The sequence below is a fragment of the Vipera ursinii genome, assembly GCF_947247035.1.
Source record: "Vipera ursinii genome assembly, chromosome: 2".
Classification (NCBI taxonomy): Eukaryota; Metazoa; Chordata; class Lepidosauria; order Squamata; family Viperidae; genus Vipera; species Vipera ursinii.
Window position 1 is genome coordinate 19,251,625 of NC_139513.1, and position 6,000 is coordinate 19,257,624.

Consider the following 6,000-nt stretch of genomic DNA (forward strand, 5'->3'; position numbering starts at 1 on the left):
TTCATAAGTGTGAAAAACAGTCATAAGTCACTTTTTCCAGTGCTGTTGTAACTTCGAATGGCCACTAAATGAGCTGTTGCAAGTTGAGGACTACCTATATTGTATTGCATTGTTATATTGCCTTGGCACATCACCCATCAATTTTTTTTAAAAAAAAAAATCTGAACAGAGCAAACTTCTGATAAAGATAGGTTTACCTCAGCTAAGCATCGTTTTCATAGTTTCATTCTTGTACCTCAGTGAAACTTGTTTGCATTCTTAAACACACACACCTGTTTCCTGAATCTGTGGGATTCTGGCCATGCTTGCAACAGACGGGAAAGTCATAGAAAAACAAAAATGCTGTTGTTATAGAAAAGGGCTTTCTGGGGTATTCTTTGCTCTTCCCTTTTTGTGCTCTTCTTAAAGTCTCGTGTCGATGTTTATCTGGTCTCGTTTTAGTTCACCCTGTGGGATGAGTACGGAACAAAACATAAGCTTAATTTTTACATGTTAGTTTCATGTTAGTTAGCCTTGGTGGAGCAGTGGGCTAATGCCTCCTGAAGTAACACCAGCTGCCTGCAATTAGTGCAGGTTCGCATCCCACCAGGCTCAAGGTTGACTCAGCCTTCCATCCTTCCCAGGTAGGTAAAATGAGGACCCAGATTGTTGGGGGCAATTAAGCTGACTTTGTAATAATGCCGCTTGGGGTGTGTGTGTGAAAGCCCTAATAAGCAGGCATATACATAGAATGAAGGCTGCTGCTAAGCTTGTAAGCTGCCCTGAGTCTTCGGAGAAGGGCGGGATATAAATGGAATTAAAATTAAAAAAAATTAAAATTAAAAACTTCAAAGCATTGGCCAATTCACACAACCTCTGGGATTTCTATTGGACATGGTCAAAAAAGATTGTGGGAGTGGAAGAAAAATACTCGGGCTGAGTCCCGACAAAACTGACCGTCTCTGTGTTTTTGAGCCTCCCAGCTAGAGGGACTTTCCAACACTAAACTTAGACGGGGTAGTGTTTACCCACTGTATTCATAATGCACAAGCAGGGGATTTCTTGCACTCACAGTTCCCGTTTGTAGAGGAGGGGCAGCCACCTAGCGAACCAGTTCCTGTTTCTACGTTGGGAGAGCCTCCAAACAGTCATTCACTGCCCTAGCATCAGTCCTGATAGATAGACCAGACCAAGAAATCAATTCCACAGGAAGGTTAAAATTACAGTAATTTATTGAGACTGGCTAGAATGGTAATGGAGTGGAGTGGAGTGGAGTGGAGTAGAGTAGAGTAGAGTAGAGTAGAGTAGAGTAGAGTAGAGTAGAGTAGAGTAGAGTTAGAATTCTTTATTAGCCAGGTGTGATTAGACACACAAGGAATTTGTCTCCAAGACATAAGCTTTCAATATACAAAGCAAGGGACGCGGTGGCTCAGTGGGTTAGGACACTGAGCCTGTCGATCAGAAGATCGGCAGTTTGGCGGGTCGAATCCCGAGTGCCGTGTAACAGAGTGAGCATTTGTTACTCGTCCCAGCTTCTACCAACCTAGCAGTTCAAAAGCACGTAAAAATGCAAGTAGAAAAATAGGGACCACTCCAGTGGGAAGGTAACAGCGTTCCGTGCACCTTTGGCGTCTAGTCATGCCGGCCCCATGACCACGGAGACGTCCTCGGACAAGCGCTGGCTCTTCGGCTTTGAGACGGAGATGAGCACCGGCCCCTAGAGTCAGAAATGACTAGCACGCACGTGCGGGGGAACCTTTACCTTATACATACAGGTGATAAGTCATATATCATAAATCATACTTACAATCATTAATCATAAGATACAACAACGTGCTAAATCATAGATACCAATAATAATAGAACCTAGCAAGTATGATTATGCTGAACAATCTCCTCCTCCTCTGATAAGCAGGCAAGGCTTTATTTTTATCAGATATCTGAATATTTCCAGGAGTTAAAAAGAATCTATTTTCTCCTTCATTTTTAAATACCATTCTATATTTGTTCCACCTTTTCCAGGGACCATTTCAGATTTCATAATATCAGTATCATAAATATCTCATGCAGTTATTTTTGCCAGCCAGCTCACCTAAGTATACATCTGAATTTTTAAATTTAGATTTTAAAAAGCATCTGTCTGTTTAGTTGCTATATCTACAAGTGTAGAGTAAAGGGTTTTTTTTCTAGAATTCAAAAACCTGGATATGAATTTCATTAAATTGTTATGCTTTGTTCCTGAGAACGATTTCATTAAAGGTATAATTTTATTTTATTGCAAAAATTTCAAAAGTGAAGCCAACAGTTCCCCTGCTTTTGTTTCCTTATTCCCAAAACTTTTGTTTCACTTATTTTGAAAAAAATATTGCATATCCAAAGCACAGACTTGGCCCAGCTTCAACTTGGTAGCTGCAAAAAAATGTGAGTGATATGTTTCTAAGCAACTTCTAACCCAATCATTTCCTTGCAGCTATATCTGCTAGCAAATAAAATAAGTATTTGCCAATCTATTCAAAACTGAATAGATTTGGTTGAAAGAGGCACTAAAAAGAAGAAAAAAGTAGTTGAAAGAAGTATTTGATTTGGGCCAGATATACTGTCTCCTTGAACTCAAAGAATTCTTACAATAATCTTACAATATAATAATAATAATAATAATAATAATAATAATAATAATAATAATAATAATAATAATAATAATAATAATAATAATAATGGTTGCGTGGCAGTAAGGTAGGGTTGTGGGTCAAGGACTGGGGGAAAACAGAGTCTACTTCAGTTGGAGAGACTCATTCAGACATGTCGAGCTGAGGTATTCTTTCAGCCCAGCCTACCTTGCGGGGTTGTTTTCCGGGAATAAGGTGAAGAGAAAGGTCCAGAGAAGTTACTGTATGCTACTGAAAGAAAGGAAAAGAGGAGGAGAGGAAGGAGGAAGGAGGGGGAGGAAGGAGGAGGAGGAGGAAGAAGGAAGAAGGAGAAGGAGGAGACAAAGGAGACAGAGGAGGAGGAGGAGGAGGAGGAGGAGGAGGAGGAGGAGGAAATGGAAGAGATGGAGGAGATGGAGGAGAAGGAGGAGGAGGAGATGGAGGAAAAGAAAGAGGAGGAAAAGGAAGGAGGAGGAAGGAGAAGAAGGAGGAGGAGGAGGAGAAGGAGAAGGAAGAAGAAGAAGAAGAAGAAGAAGAAGAAGAAGAAGAAGAAGAAGAAGAAGAAGAAGAAGAAGAAGAAGAAGAAGAAGAAGAAGAAGAAGAAGAAGAAGTTGGGAGGGACCTTGGAGGTCATCTAGTCCAACCCCCTGCTCAGGCAGGAAACCCTATACCATTTCAGGCAAATGGCTGTCCAATCTCTTCTTAAAAACCTCCAGTGATGGAGCATTCACCACTTCTGGAGGCAGGTTGTTCCACTGGTTAATTGTTCTAACTGTCAGGAAGTTTCTCCTTAGTTCTAGGTTGCTTCTCTCCTTGACTAGTTTCCATCTGTTGCTTCTTGTCCTGCTTTCAGGTGCTTTGGAGAATAGCTTGACTCCCTCTTCTTTGTGGCAGCCCCTGAGATATTGGAACACTGCTATCATGTCACCCCTAGTTCTTCTCTTCATTAAACTACACATACCCAATTCCAGCAACCGTTCCCTATATGTTTTAGCCTGCAGCCCCCTAATCATCTTTGTTGCTCTTCTCTGTACCCTTTCTAGAGTCTCAACATCTTTTTCACATCGTGGTGACCAAAACTGGATGCAGTACTCAAGGTGTGGCCTTACCAAGGCATTGTAAAGTGGTATTAGTACTTCACTTGATCGTGATTCTATTCCTCTGTTAATGCAGCCTAGCACTGTGTTGGCTTTTTTGGCAGCTGCAGCACAATGCTGGCTCATATTGAAGTGATTGTCTACTAGGACTCCGAGGTCCCTCTCACAGTTACTACTATTGAGCAAGGTACTATCTATACTATACCTGTGCATTTGATTTTTCCTGCCTAAATGTAGAACCTTACTTTTTTCACCATTGAATTTCATTTTGTTAGATAGCGCCCAGTGTTCGAGTCTGTCCAGATCCTCCTGTATTTTAAGCCTATCTTCTGGAGTATTGGCTATTCCTGCCAGCTTGGTGTCGTCTGAAAATTTGATGAGTTCCCCATCTATCCCCTCATCCAAATCATTGATGAAGATGTTGAAGAGCACTGGGCCCAGAACAGAGCCCTGGGGCACCCCACTACACACTTCCCTCCATGTAGATGTGGTTCCATTGAGGACCACACGCTGAGTACGGCCTGTCAGCCAGCTACGAATCCATCTGGTGGTAATGCTATCTAACCCACATTTTTCTATCTTATCAAGTAGTAGGTTGTGATCTACTTTATCAAATGCCTTACTGAAGTCCAAGTAAATTATATCTACAGCATTCCTCTGGTCCACTAATTGTGTCACTTGGTCAAAGAATGTAATACGATTTGTCTGGCATGATCTGTTTTTGACAAACCCATGTTGACTTTTAGTGATGACTTTGTTTGCATCAAGGTGTTCGCTGATTTGTTGTTTGATTATCTTTTCCAGAATCTTCCCAGGTATTGAGGTCAGGCTGATAGGTCTGTAGTTTCCTGGATCTATTTTTTCCCCTTTTTTGAAGATGGGAACTACATCAGCTCTCTTCCAGTCCTCTGTAGTTCCCCAGTGCTCCAGGATAACCAGACGTTTTCCTTTTAGGCTTGATGGACAAACAAGCTAGAATAAACTATGGGCATTTCTTTTTATTTATGATAACAGCAGCATGACTCTTGTATGCACAGAGATGAAAGGGTTTACACATTGCTACAGCAGAAGAATGGATAGTGAATTTGATGGAACAGCAGAGATGGCAAAACTGACGGCTTTGATTTAAAAAAAGACAGCTTAGTTTCTATTTGCAAACCACTTTAGAATAGAAAAGACAGCTTAGTTTCTGTTTGGAAACCACTTTAGAATATTTTGCTTGAAACTGAAAGAAATCAGATTTTAAACTTGGGATTTGACAATTACAATTGTTTATAATTATATAATTATAAAATCATCAAATCCCAAAGTTAAGGATTAATTTCAGAGTGTGAAGGGTTCCTGTATTTTATATTTGTATCTGTGATGAAGGAAGTCAGAAGTTGTTCTTTTCTATTTTTCCCCCCTTTTCCCTGTCCTTCCTTCCTTCCTTCCTTCCTTCCTTCCTTCCTTCCTTCCTTCCTTCCTTCCTTCCTTTCTTTCTTCCTTCCTTCCTTCCTTTCTTTCTTCCTTCCTTCCTTCCTTCCTTTCTTTCTTCCTTCCTTCCTTCCTTCCTTCCTTCCTTCCTTCCTTCCTTCCTTCCTTCCTTTCTTTCTTTCTTTCTTCCTTCCTTCCTTCCTTCCTTCCTTCCTTCCTTTCTTCCTTCCTTCCTTCCTTCCTTCCTTCCTTCCTTTCTTCCTTCCTTCCTTCCTTCCTTCCTTCCTTCCTTCCTTCCTTTCTTTCTTTCTTCCTTCCTTCCTTCCTTCCTTCCTTCCTTTCTTTCTTTCTTTCTTTCTTCCTTCCTTCCTTCCTTCCTTCCTTCCTTTCTTCCTTCCTTCCTTCCTTCCTTCCTTCCTTTCTTCCTTCCTTCCTTCCTTCCTTCCTTCCTTTCTTCCTTCCTTCCTTCCTTCCTTCCTTCCTTCCTTCCTTCCTTTCTTTCTTCCTTCCTTCCTTCCTTCCTTCCTTCCTTCCTTCCTTCCTTCCTTTCTTTCTTTCTTCCTTCCTTCCTTCCTTCCTTCCTTCCTTTCTTTCTTTCTTTCTTTCTTCCTTCCTTCCTTCCTTCCTTTCTTCCTTCCTTCCTTTCTTTCTTCCTTCCTTCCTTCCTTCCTTTTTTCTTTCTTTCTTCCTTCCTTCCTTCCTTCCTTCCTTTCTTTCTTCCTTCCTTCCTTCCTTCCTTCCTTCCTTTCTTCCTTCCTTCCTTCCTTCCTTCCTTCCTTCCTTTCTTCCTTCCTTCCTTCCTTCCTTCCTTCCTTCCTTTCTTTCTTCCTTCCTTCCTTCCTTCCTTCCTTTCTTCCTTCCTT